This window comes from Octopus sinensis, linkage group LG7, assembly GCF_006345805.1.
Source record: "Octopus sinensis linkage group LG7, ASM634580v1, whole genome shotgun sequence".
Classification (NCBI taxonomy): Eukaryota; Metazoa; Mollusca; class Cephalopoda; order Octopoda; family Octopodidae; genus Octopus; species Octopus sinensis.
In genome coordinates, this window is record NC_043003.1 from 98,021,237 (window position 1) to 98,036,260 (window position 15,024).

Below are 15,024 nucleotides of genomic sequence, written 5' to 3' on the forward strand. Positions count from 1 at the left end.
AAAAGACAAGTTTCAGTCCTCTTTATGGTTGAGTTGTTTTGGCAGTAGAGAAAGCAATTTCTCAAGCAATAAATAAATAAATAAATAAAAATAATGGTATAATATAAGCCATTGTAAAACAGAACAATGGATGTTTTTTACATGCTAATGTAAGAATTATTGGAAATAGTCTGTAGCACATATTGAAGGATTTCTCTTGAGTCAGATGACATTAAAAAAAATTCTTGGAATAAAAACATGCTCTGCTTTGTTGCTTGGTTATTATAAATTCCTGCCTCTGTGTTGGGTAGTGGGGGGGGGGCAGAAGAACTCTACTGTCTTGGGAGGTGGCATGTGTATTTATAGTCTGCTGAGTCATGCAACATGTCTATCTGTTAGAGAAGGTGGAAGGACAAAGCAGTCATGTGAGTCTGGTTTTAACTAATCAGTCGTTTGGCGGCGGAGAAAGACAGAGACAGACAGAAACAGAGGGACAGAGATAGAGAGACAGGGGAAAGAGAGAAAAAGAGAGGGACTATCCGAACCCTACTCTATGCACAGCCAACAGGATGACAGTGACAGGAATCTATTGTTTGGTCCTAGCATTCTCAGTGCTGATTCCTGTGACATGAAAAACATTCTTCTGTAATCTTTTGTTCCATTCAACACAAAGCCCTTTTCTTACATATTTTGATTTCTTTATTTTGTATTGTTGTTGTTGTTGTTGTTGTTGCTTAATTAAGTTTTTTTTCAGCAGCATATCAGCTGCACCAGTTTTTAGTTTGATCAAGCAAACAAGGTGACATCCTACTAATGAGTTCATTTACATTCATTACTTGTTCATAATATTTATTGGGGTAAAAAAAAAAAAGAAACATATCAGTCATGCCAGTTTTTGCTTCTTATGAAATAATTAAGTATTTATTACTCCTCATCTTTTATTGCTATGATCATGTATACCTATAGAATTATATGTCGTATCAATATATGTCACTGTTTGTATATTATATTTGTGTATATTTCATCATCATCATCATTTAGCGTCCACTTTCCATGCTAGCATGGGTTGGACGGTTCAACTGGGGTCTGGGAAGCCAGAAGGCTGCACCAGGCCCAGTCTGATCTGGCAGTGTTTCTACAGCTGGATGCCCTTCCTAACGCCAACCACTCCATGAGTGTAGTGGGTACTTTTTACGTGCCACCAGCACAGGTGCCAGACGGGGCTGGCAAACGGCCACGGTCGGATGGTGCTTTTTACGTGCCACCGGCACAGGTGCCAGACGGGGTTGGCAAACGGCCACAATTGGATGGTGCTCTTTACGTGCCAGACGGGGCTGGCAAACGGCCACGGTCGGATGGTGCATTTTACGTGCCACCGGCACGGGGGCCAGGCGAGGCTGGCAACAGCCAGGAGTGTATAATCATTTTATACCCACTTTTCCATGTTGGCATAGGTTGGACAGGTTTTCTATGGCAGTTTTTCATAGCCAGATGCCTGTCTTGTCACCAACCCTTTTAATCACTTGTACTTAGGAACACAACTTGCATATTCTAAAACTGATATTGACTGTGGCCATGCTGGAGCACCGCCTTTAGTCGAGCAAATCGACCCCAGGACTTATTCTTTGTAAGCCCAGTACTTATTTTGTCGAACCGCTAAGTTATGGGGACGTAAACACATCAGCATTGGTTGTCAAGCAATGTTGGGGGGACAAACACAGACACACAAACATACACACACGCACATATATATATATATATATATATATATATATACATATATACGACGGGCTTCTTTCAGTTTCTGTCTACCAAATCCACTCACAAGGCTTTGGTCGGCCTGAGGCTATAGTAGAAGACACTTGCCCAAGATGCCACGCAGTGGGACTGAACCCGGAACCATGTGGTTGGTAAGCAAGCTACTTATCACACAGCCACTCCTGCGCCTATATATATATATATATATATATATATTGTGTGTGTGTGTGTGTATGTATAGATAGATAATCTATAGATATATATAGAGGGGGGGGGGAGAAAGAGTGGTGTGTGTGTGTGTGTGCATATATATTACATATACACAAAAGATACACTTATTAACAAAAGATGTGAAAAAACAGAAAGAAGTCTTGGAGTAAATAAGTCAAGAAAAGCATACCAGATAGTTAAAGATCCATCTAAAAAATGAGTACTTCAATGTGAAGTTGTTGAAGATAAATATGGCAAGGTAAATATGGCAACCTTCTCTGGCTGATAGGGAGATTAGCGTGAGGAACTTCATGCCACAAAGCAGAAGTAGATAGCAATATGCTAAAACAATTAAGAAAGCAAGTCTATTTTAATATACAAGAACCTAAAATTACTTCAGAAGTTACACAAGCAATTAGGAAAGTGAAGTGTAATAAATCGTTAAGAACAGATAAAACATACAAAAACCAATGTTTTTTTTTGTTTTTTTTCTCTCTATCTCAGACTGTTGGGAGGGAGAGACGAAATTATCATCATACAAGAGGTTCGGCCTAATGCTTGTAAACAGTGAACTTCTACACTGAAGACACTCAAGGTGCCTAATGATGCTGTTAAACAGGGAGATGGATTAAGTTTACTACCCATATAAGCCATGGTTAGAATTTGAATTTGGAAGACTCATAACAAATACTGCAAGGCATCCAGTCCAATGTTCCTATAGTTCTGCTAATCCACCATTCTAAATTAGTGCTTTTTTTTTATTGACCCAAAAAGATGAAAAGCAAAGTTGACTTCAGTGAGATTGAACACAAAACCACACAATCATAATTGTGTGTGTGTGTGTGTGTGTGCACGTAGATATTTATCTTTTACTAGTTTCACCTCGAGAGCTATGCCCATATCATCATCATCATTTAACGTCCGCTTTCCATGCTAGCATGGGTTGGACGGTTCAACTGGGGTCTGGGAAGCCAGAAGGCTGCACCAGGCCCAGTCTGATCTGGCAGTGTTTCTGCAGCTGGATGCCCTTCCTAATGCCAACCACTCTGTGAGTGTAGTGGGTGCTTTTTACGTGCCACCGGCACAGGTGCCAGACGAGGCTGGCAAACGGCCACGATCGAATGGTGCTTTTTACATGCTACCGGCACAGGGACCAGACGAAGCTGGCAACGGCCACGGTCGGATGGTGCTTTTTACGTGCCACCGGCACGGAGGCCAGTAGGGCGGCACTGGCTACAAATTCCATTGATGTTGAAGGCCATTATTTCTTCATTTTTCTATTTCATTGACAAGATTCTCGATATGAATTCCTGTGTTGAGACAAATCTTGTGTCTTGGGAGGGTCATTGTACCAATAATAATAAACTCAAGTTTCAAGACAAACTCAGTTTCAATAAGATAGGCAATATCCTCTGCAGCATGTATTGAGCACTCCTCTCTTGTTTGTTCAACATAAACCAACATACATATGTGTGTGTGTGTATGTACTAAGGACATCTGTATATATACATATATATATTAAATTTATAATTTAGGCTATCTAAGAGATACCGCCACGCTGGAAATAGCAGCCAAACCTGACTCTAAAACCACATTAAATGTTCATGCAGCTTCAGGCGTATCTCTTAGATACCCTAAATTATATATAAGTTCAGCAAAAATTTAGATTCAAATGAATATGGTACTTAATTTAGATGCACCAGAATTTTGTATGGTGTTATCCATAAAAATCTGTGGGGTGATTATAATCAAAATAAGCAACAAGAATGACTCCGGTAATTTGGTACGATATATAATTATATAATTATATATATAATTACTAATGACTTCATACTGAACAAAGAATCCAAAAACAACTGAGACAAATTTCTGCAATCTTAAGAATGCTTGGAAAGAGAGTCTTTCTAAATAACTATCTCATCCTTCTCATAAAGATCTTATCTACCAGGCAGTATATGATTCTATTCTTTTGTGTGGGAGTGATATATGGACAACATCATTTTCCTGGAGGCTTTTAATATTCTGTGCATGCACTAGATTCTTTCAGTTTCCTGGCAAGACAGAAATCCTTAGTTGAACCCACACCAACAGCATTGAATTCACACTGTATAGGAAAGATGTGAATCAAGTAGGCTCAGATATGTAGTGTGAATGTCTTGACCCTTCCTCATAGGATCTACAGCCAGTATCTAGATGAGGTGTGGGCAGCCTTTTCCAAGAAGGAGGCTATATGAGATATGAATCATCATCAGGTAGGCTGCACTACTAAACAAATTTCATAATAATTTTTCATTAGACTTGCCACTCTGAAAGTGCACAGCCCAGAGTCTACCCAGGACTGGTGTAGATAGAACATGAAAACTGGCAGTTCAAAACAAACTGATGACCATAATAAAGAGAAGCAACATCAAACTCAATAACAACACTGCATTTTCTTGATATGTATTTCTAAAAAAACCTATATTTGCTAATGTGTCCAGACATGCTCTAATGCAGTGGTTTTCAACCAGGGTTCCACCAGTACAGTCCAGGGGTTCTGCAAGAAGTTACAAAAATGCTAAAATCGACAGTAATTTTTAATTCTCCTGTGCAGATATGTGTGCATAAGACAATTAAATTATTGCACAGGGGTTCCTCGAGCCAGTGGAATGTTTCCTTGGGGTTCCGCTTCAGCAAAAAGTTTGAAAAGCACTGCTCTAATGAGTCATAGACCAACCAAATGGTAAGCTTCCAGGACCCCAATGCTGTGATATAGTCTTAATTCTCAAATTCTAAATGAAAGCCAGTTCATTTCTCTTATGTCATAGAAAAAGGCTTCAAATTTGTGCATTCTACCAGCAGCATACAACTAATTTAAAATAATGTGTGTGTGTAATAGGGCACTGTTCTAAAATAACATACAATAGCATATATGTATGTAGGGTACTACCTTAAAATATTTTCATACCATATGTGTGTGTGTGTAAATATAGGGCACTGTCATATGTGTGTATGTATGTATATGGCACTCCTAAAACAATATACAATGGCATATATATTATGTGTATATGTGTAGGGCACAACCCTAATATACTTTAGTACCATGTGTTTGTGTGTGTGTGTGCCACTGTCCTGCAATAATAATATAGGGCACTTTTAAAATAATAAGATAATACATCTGGTCCTTGTTTGTACCTAATCAAAAATAAAACAACTCATATACTAGCAGTAACAAAAACTGTATGAAACACTAAATAAATAGGGTTTGAGAGACTTCAGTAGCTGGTTATTGTTATGAAAGTTCTTTATTTTAAAGTCAGCTAATTCTATGGAAATAACAAAAGAACTAGCTGACTTTAAAGCAGTGAAGTTGTCAACTATTGTAGTTCATTAACAAGCTCATTCCTTATTATTTCTAGTTGGCTTGTGTATTAAATACATTTAATTTGTTAAACTGGTTATGGCTGGTATTGCTCCCTACCCATGCTTTGTAATAAAAAGAAAAGAAGTAAAGCCAAAGTTAATCCTGAGCATTAGGTTATTCATAAATTTTCATATTATTCCATCCATCTTGTGCTCCTATATTAGATTTTTACGAAAAATTACTAATGAAAGCAAGGACCTACACAACAAAGTTGAGCCTTGGTACATCATCAGTCATGTGTCCTACTCATATTTTAACCTATTGCAACAAGGATTTTTTTTTTTGAATATGTGTTTAAAAAAATATTGTGACTGGTACTGGGACCCTGAATGATATTTTGTTCAATGCTCTAATCATTTTACCAATTCAATAATAATAATTCTTTCTTCCACAGGCACAAGGTCTGAAATTTTGTGGGAGGGGGTTAGTCAATTATATTGCCCCCAGTACTCAGCTGGTATTTATTTTATTGGCCCTGGTGGAATTTGAACTCAGAACATAAAGCCTGTAGATATGCCACTAAGTACTTTGTCTGGCATGTGAATGATTCTGCCAGCTCACTGCCTTAAGAATAATAATTATAATCCTTTCTACTATAGGCACAAGTCCTGAAATTTTAGGGGAGGGAACTAGTCGATTACATCAACCCAAGGGTTTCACTGGTACTAAATTTATCGACCCTGAAAGGATGAAAGGCAAAGTCGACCATGGCAGAATTTGAACTCAGAACATAAAGATGGATGAAATACTGCTAAGTATTTTGCCCGGCATGTTAGCGATTCTGCCAGCTCGCCACCTTAATAATAATAACAACAACAACAACAATAATAATAATTAATTCTTTTTATTGGCCACAAGGGCTGACAAACATGATTGGAAAACATAAAGGGACAAAACAGGACGAAAGGTTACAAAGGGTTTTGTCCGTTTGTGAAAAAATTGAGTACAAAAGCAGTTTAACAATGAAAAACTCCCAAAAGGGGGAGGTGTCACGAAAGGTTCCTGCTGGAAAAACCCATAAAAGCCAACAGGAGCCTGGTCAAAAGGGGGGCAGAGAGCCCCTTTCTCCTTTTATAATACTTTTTTCAATTACAGGCGAAACCTCAGAATTGGTCCATTTATACTGGCCATTCTTGCACAATTCACCCACCTTTCAGAAAACTTGCTATCAAATGGTTTCAAATTTTTGGTACGGAGCCAACAGGTTTTGAAGTTGAGAAGAAAGTTGGTTATATCAATCCCAGTTGTTGACTGAAACTTATTTTATCAACCCCGAAAGGATGAAAAGCAAAGTCAACCTTGAAGGAATTTAAACTCAGAACACAAAGAAAGATGAAACGCCGCTAAGCATTTCGTCCAGTGTGCTAAGTATTCTGCCAGCTCACCTCCTTTTATTCAATAATCTACTATGATAATATTCTTGTGTTTTTCTCCGTCGCAACATATGAATGAGAAAGGAAGGGGGTGATAGATGAATAAGGAAGGAAAGAGTGATGGCAAACTGGTTGTGGGAGCGTTTCAATTCTGTGTGAGTATATGTGTGTGAATGTAAAAGGGAAGTATATGAATGTTTGTATGTGTGCAATGAAACACACATATATACTCACATAGAGTTGAAATGCTGTTTTCATTGCACACATACAAACATTCATATACTTCCCTTTTCATTCACACACATATACTCACACAGAATTGAAACGCTCCCACTACCACTATTCTGACTTTGCCTTTCATCCTTTCAAGGTCGATAAATTAAGTACCAGTGAAACACTGGGGTTGTTGTGATCGACTGCCCCCTCCCCACAAAATCCAGACCTTGTACCTATAGTAGAAAGGATTATTATTATTATTATTATTATTTTAGGTGGTGAGCAGGCAGAATTGTTAGCATGCTGGGCAAAATGCTTAGCATCATTTCACCTGTCACTACATTCTGAGTTCAAATTCCGCCAAGGTTGGCTTACCTTTCATCCTTCTTGGGGTTGATAAATTAAGTACCAGTGAAACACTGGTGTTGATGTAATCAAGTTGTCGCTTCCCCCAAAATTTCAGGCCTTGTGCCTTTAGTACAAAGTTATTATTATTATTACTAGCTGGCCCCCCGTGCTGTTAAAAATGACAGTTAATTGTGGTATTTTATACATAGACATGGATGGTAAATCAAATGAATACACTTGTCAATGTTATCTAGCAGTTCTCTTTTGAGATGTAACATCGATCATCATTTTGTTTCTAAAAGGATGCTGGTTCACACATAGCATTTCAACTCTATGTGAGTATATATGTGTATGTGTGAACCAGCATCCTTTTAGAAACAAAATGATGATCGATGTTACATCTCAAAAGAGAACTGCTAGATAACATTGACAAGTGTATTCATTTGATTTACCATCCATGTCTATGTATAAAATACCACAATTAACTGTCATTTTTAACGGCACGGTGGGGCCAGCTAGTAATAATAATAATAATGCTTTGTACTAAAGGCACAAGGCCTGAAATTTTGGGGGAAGCGACAACTTGATTACATCAACCCCAGTGTTTCACTGGTACTTAATTTATCAACCCCAAGAAGGATGAAAGGTTAAGCCAACCTTGGCGGAATTTGAACTCAGAATGTAGTGACAGGTGAAATGATGCTAAGCATTTTGCCCAGCATGCTAACAATTCTGCCTGCTCACCACCTAAAATAATAATAATAATAATAATAATCCTTTCTACTATAGGTACAAGGTCTGGATTTTGTGGGGAGGGGGCAGTCGATCACAACAACCCCAGTGTTTCACTGGTACTTAATTTATCGACCTTGAAAGGATGAAAGGCAAAGTCAGAATTTGAACTCAAAACGTAATGGCAGATGAAACACTGCTAAGCATTCCACTCGGGATGCTAATGATTCTGCCAGCTCACTGCCTAACATAATAATAATAATAACAATAACAATAATTGTTTCAGACACAGATATAAGGCCAGAAATTTAGGAGGAAAGAGGCTGTTGATTAAAACAATCCCAGTATTGGTCTCAAGTTTTTTTATTATTATTATTATTATTATTATCATTATTATTTATTTTTTTATTATTATTTTTTTACTCTGGAGGATGAAAGACAAAGTTAACTTTGGTGGTATTTGAATTAAGTACAGTCGAAAGCCATAACTAAATGCTGCAAAACATTTTGTCTGAAGCTTTAGGCACCAGGCCAAAATTAAGGTAGGGATGGAACCGGTGCTTATATAAACTCCACCACTTGAGTGATACTTCATCTCAGAAGGCGAAAGGCAAAAATTGATTTTGGTAGGATTTGAACTTGCAACAAAAAGTGGTCTAATTAAATGCCACAAGTCATTTTGTCCATTTTAACAGTTCTGCTGATCCAATAGTAATCCTTTTTACTATAAGCACAGGGCCTGAAATTTGTTGGGAGGGGATAGTCAATGACATCCATCCCTTTGCACAACTGGTACTTATTTTATCAATTCTAAAAGGATGGAAAGCAAAGTCGATCCCCAGCAGAATTTGAACTCACAACATAAAGCTGAAAGAAATGCCAAAAAAGCATTTTGTCTGGCATACTAACAATTCTGCCTACTCACCATCTTTGCCAATCCAATAATAATAATTTTTAGTGTTTCTTATATATACATTTGGTCAGAATTTTTATAAGGGTTGAGTGGGGTTAGCTGATTAACCCTTTCGTTACTATATTTCTGTTGAGATGCTCTGTGTCTCTTTCAATTAATTTTAAATATAACAAAGAATTTAGTAAAATAACTTAGTCATCATTAAGCTAGTGTTAGGAACATAAATTGTGACTAAGGTTTGGTGGAACATTTTAATCCAGAACTTTTGAAAACAAAACATTTGTACTACAGAGCCACAGGCAGTTTCAGTCAGGTTGATACCAAAAGTGTTCAATTTACTCCTGATACTTCACTGGCACTATATTTTATTGACCCTGAAAATGAGAGGCAGAGTTGAACTCAGAACATAAAGGGCTGCAATTAAATACCACAAGTTATTTTGTCTGCTCCTCAAATGATTCTGCTAATCTAATAATAATTAGTAATTGTTCCTAATTTAGGCAGAAGGGCAGCAATTTTGAAGGGAGGAGGGTATTAGTTGATTCCATCAACTCCGATATTATGAGATTCTGTCAACCTAATAATAATAATGATGATAATGATAGTGATTTCTTAATTACACACAAGGTTACATGTACCATGTGGGGACAGCTTTAGTTAATTATATCAATATCACTTACTTGAATGGTGCTTATTGTATTGACAACGGGTGCATAAAAAATAAAGTTTGACCTGGGTGGGTAATAATCCAATTTAAATGAAAAAAAAAATACATACAATAAAATAAAATAAACAATAGTAACAAAGCCAGACAATGACACAACTTAATAAACACACCGTAGTTGGTCTGCTTGTGATAGATTACATGTTATTATTGGATATCTGACACACAGACAGACACCGGTTCACTTTGTGGGTTTGGATATTGATGAATTGATTTTCCTAGCTAAATTCCAAAGACATGACACAGAATCTTTTTTTTTTTTAATGTGTCAATTAATTATCAGACATCTAATTGGAAAATATATTTTACAACTATCATGTGACAAATTGTACAATTTCACAAATGAGAGACAAAAAGGAGTTTTCAAGAAATGAAGCATCTTTTTCATTTTTTTTTTTGTATATATATATATATATATGTATATTTATATATAATTTCTTTATTTTACTATTTTATTGATTTTATGGTTTCCCTTTCACTCTATTGTTTTATATCCTATTTACACATTTTTCAATGTTTGCATGAAGAGGTGGGGTAAGGTAGAGGGGATGTATTTTTCTCCAAATTTGGATATTTGCACGCTGTTGGAGTTGGGAGTAATTACTTTCACAGCTGGATACTTCTTCTGACAATAAAGTTGGGGATTAAAAAAAAAATTATATTAGTGAAAGGATAGAGAGGATGTGGTGGGTGTAGAGTTAGTCATAAGATAAGGAACAGAGGAGGGTTAGTGCATATGACCTTTTCAGACTCCCTCTCCTCTCCCAGACTAGTGAGATTGATATGGATAATTCCCAGCTTTAGCATTTGTCAGGAAGGAGAAAAGGAACAGGAATTCTGGTCTAAATGCTTGCTGCAGCATGTTCTCCCCTGCTGTAGGTACTATTTATTCATAGACCAGGTAAATTGTATTAAACTGTGCGACATGTTAGGTCTGCCTACCCACATACAATCATCATCATTTAACATCTGCTTTTCATGTTGGCATAAGTTGCATGGTTTGACATGGAACTGGCCAGACTCCAACTGCTTGTTGTGGCATGGTTTCTACAGCTGGATGCCCTTCCTAATGCCAACCACTTAACAGAGTGTGCAGGGTGCTTTTTATGTGGCACCAGCACCTGAAAGGACAAGCCTGTCATCATCATCATCATCATCTTCGTTTAGCGTCCGCTTTCCATGCTAGCATGGGTTGGACGGTTCAACTGGAGTTTGAGAAGCCAGAAGGTTGCACCAGGCCCAGTCTGATCTGGCAATGTTTCTACAGCTGGATGCCCTTCCTAACACCAACCACTCCGTGAGTGTAGTGGGTGCTTTTTATGTGCCAGACGAGGCTGGCAAACGGCCACGATCAGATGGTGCTTTTTACGTGCCACCAGCACGGGGGCCAGGCGAAGCTGGCAACGGCCACAATCGGATGGTGCTTGAGGCCAGTCGGGTCGGCGCTGGCAACGGCCACGTTCGGATGGTTCTCTTACGTACCACCGGCACTGGTATCACAGCTGCAATTTCCAACAATCTCCTTATGAAAAATGTGCCTTAATGTGTTATTGTAGCAGCACCAGCACTGCTGAGACCCCCCTTCAGTTATGACTAACCATGGGATTGCACCGAGAAAGTTACCCTTCCAGGCACAGGTCCGGGCAAAGTTGTTTATGAAAGACCAGCAGTCACCCATGCATACCAACCTCCCCTCTCTACATCACCAGTGTTATCCAAGAGAAAGGCAAAGGCTGATACAGCTTGGCACCTGTGACGTCGCAACTCATTTCTACAGCTGAGTGAATTGCAGCAACGTGAAATAAAGTGTCTTGCTCAAGAACACATCACGCAGCCCGGTCCGGGATTCAAACTCACAATCTTGCAATCGTAAGCTCGACGTTGTAACCACTGAGCCAACACTAAGGTATTAGATATATATATATATATATATATATATATATATATATAAAACCCTTTAGAATTCAGATTCCTTTCAGTTGTATTGCTTATGTATCATTTACCTTTTTTCTTTTACTTGTTTCAGTCATTTGACTGTGGCCATGCAGGGACCCCATCTTGAAGGGTTTTTTTGTAAAACATATCGAGCTGAGGACTTATTTTTTTAAGCCTACTACTTATTCTACTAGCCTCTTTTGTCAAATCGCTAAATTATGGGGGTGTAAACATACCAACACTGGTTGTCAAGCACTGGTGGGGGACAAACACAATGACATACACATATAGATACACACACACACACACACACACACACACACACACACACACACACACACACATATATATATATATAATACAAATAAGAAAATGGAGGAACAGATTCCTTTCAATCATCGATTTACAGATATTACCAATTCATATTATTTATTAACTACTTAAATAGGAACATGCAAATCCAACAGAATAAAACAATATACATCAATAAGTAAGATAATACCATAAAAATATTACACATAAAATGGATCTTACAGTTGTACTTCACCAGCAGTATATTGGATAACTGATATCCCATAGTGGGTTACACTCATAACCCCTATCTCACTTTATATATATATATATATATATATATATATATATATGATGGGCTTCTTTCAGTTTCCATATACCAAATCTACTCACAAGGCTTTGGCTGACCCAAGACTATAGTAGAAGATATTTGTGCCCAAAGTGCCATGCAGTGAGACTGAACTCGGAACCATATGATTAGGAAGCAAGCTTCTTACCACACAGCCATGCCTGCAACTAAGTGAATTTATTCATATCGTTTTGTATTAATCACACATTGTAGCTTCAAGATTTCAGCGGTGTGTTTGTATATTTTCAGAATGACATTAAAGGGTACCTGTGAGAGGTTAGATCTGGTCGATTCTAACATAAAACAGAATACTTGGGCCGGGTTAAAAATTAAACAAGATTATTGATTTAGGAAGTATCTGTTGTACCAATGCAAAGTGAAAGGTAACATACAAAACCTATTATGGGGTTAGCAATAAATCACATCTCTCATGTTTGGGGGTTATATGTTGTTATAATACAAACATTCATGTTGTGGTTGTTTAGCCCTGGTTCTGTTCTGATCAAGCAGACCTCACAATCAAAGACATTCCATCCATGACCATCTGTTCCTGTTAGGAGCATCAAGGACTACATTATTCAATATATATTTCCTTTGTTGGTAGAGTGTACTGTAAATGAGACTTAACTTCTGTTTCTATCAGATTGAATGACTGCATTGAGGCTGTTAAATTAGGCCCTTGAATTTGTAATTAACAATGAAACTTGTAATTTTAATTCTCCCTAGCTGTGAAAAAAATTGCTCAGTAAATATGTGTGGATATTAGCTCATAATCTTCATCTTTTAATATCCTTCTTTGCTGGCATGGGTTTGATGGTTTGACAAATCCAATGGGTCTGAGCATTGCATCATGTTTCACTCTCTGCTTTGAGATGCTTTTTTGTTTGGATGCCCTTCCTGATGCCAACAGAGTGTACTGGTTACTTTATTTGATGAATCCAGATATAAATATTTATATATCATTGTCATCATCATCATTTAATATCCATGTTCCATGCTGGCATGAGATGGATGGTTTGACAAGGATCCATACAGCCCAAGGACTGCATCATGATCCAGTGTCTGCTTTGGTGTGGTTTCTACAGTTGGATGCTTTTCATTAGTGCCAACTAATTTACTCTTTTACTTGTTTTAGTCATGTGACTGTGGCCATGCTGGAGCACCACCTTTAATCGATCGAATCGACCCCGGGGCTTATTCTTTGTAAGCCTAGTACTTATTTTATCGGTCTCTATTTCATAGCAAGATTAAATACATATAGAAATTACTTCATACATTTATTTCTCCATAATTTGTGCTGTATTGGTTCTTAAATGATATAGTTAGTAATTCTAATTAATATGGTCAGTAGCCCAGCACCTTTTAATATCACAGTTGTATTTTATGCCACCTCACTTCTATGTCTTAATTTCGAATAGCTACTCTGTAATATGCTTTAATTGGTTATACAGTCACCTGGTAATATACAGATATTCAGCTTCAGTAGAATTGCAATTTTTATGATTAACCATTTATTTCCCAATCACAAGGTTACAGGTTCAGTTTCACTGCATGCCACTTTGGACAAGTGTCTTTTACTGTGTACTCTTAGGCTGACCAAACCCTTATGAATGGATTCAGTAGATGGAAACTTTAAAAGCCCATCACATTTTATATATATATATATATATATATATATATATAGTTGCAAGAGTGGCTGTGTGATAGTAGCTTGCTTACCAAACACATGGTTCCAGGTTCAGTCCCACTGCATGGCACCTTGGACAAGTGTCTTCTGCTATAGCCTCGGGCTGACCAAAGCCTTGTGACAGGCAAAGAAGCCTGTCGTATATGTGTGTGTGTTTGTATATATGTTTGTTCCCCCACCATCGTTTGACAACGGGTATTGGTGTGTTTATGTCCCCGTATCAGTTCAGCAAATGAGACTGATAGAATAAGTACTAGGCTTACAAAGAACAAGTCTTGAAGTCGATTTGTTCAATTAAAGATGGTGCTCCAGTCAAACGGCTGAAACAAATAAAAGAATATGTATATATTGTGTGTGTACTTCTTGTCTTGACATCGCCTAATAGTTGTAAGCAGGCATTACCTTGTACAAGCAGTCTCTTTCATTTCCATTCTTCTGTGAAAAAATGTCCAGCCATGGGGGAATGTTACCTTACTTGGAAACAAGTGAGGTTGGGTGACAGGAAGGCTGTAGAAAATTTGCCTCAATGAATTTTGTCTGTGGAAAAGTGAACATGAAAATGAAGGCTAGGTGGTGGTTTTGGTGATGATGATGATGATGATGATGACAATGATGACAAATCATGACGACCATGACAAACAACGATCCAGCATGGCCACAGCTAGTTAGAAAAAAGAAAATGTAATAGACAGACAATTGTTATGTTGGATTTGTCGAGAAGACAGAGTACAAGATGTGAGGCAGATGAAATGTATGGAAAGAACAATTAAATAGAATAGACACGTAGCTCTAAATCAAAGACAACAACTATAACAAGAAACATATTCTCACTGTTTTGCTCATCCTCTTCCACATCACACGACATGGAGAGGAAAGTGCAGTGTGTTCTAGTTGTTTAGCCTCAGGTCAAACCATGATGATCTAGCAGACTCATGATCAAAGGCATTCCAGCTGGGATCATCCCAGCATTTTTCTTTCTTTTTTCTTTTCTTTTCTTTTTTTTTTTTTTTGATTCCCCAGACATATTGTATTTAAGACTACGTTATCCAATGTGTCCCTTTCTTATCTTGTGATTGTAGAGTGTGACTTGAAGGAATTTAGGCTGC

General features: G+C 37.6%; 1 protein-coding gene and 1 long non-coding RNA gene across 3 annotated transcripts in view; both read left to right on the top strand.

Annotated features, from left to right (window-relative positions):
- The window catches only part of LOC115214143 (serine-rich adhesin for platelets-like), a 47,276-nt gene that overhangs the window by 25,763 nt on the left and 6,489 nt on the right, over window positions 1-15,024 (top strand). The window lies entirely within an intron of this gene.
- LOC118764348 overlaps window positions 6,730-15,024 on the top strand; it is a 28,248-nt gene continuing 19,953 nt past the window's right edge. The window contains exons 1-2 of the long non-coding RNA XR_005000164.1: window positions 6,730-6,927; window positions 9,232-9,234. This is a non-coding gene — a long non-coding RNA (uncharacterized LOC118764348). The remainder of the gene's footprint in view (window positions 6,928-9,231; window positions 9,235-15,024) is intronic.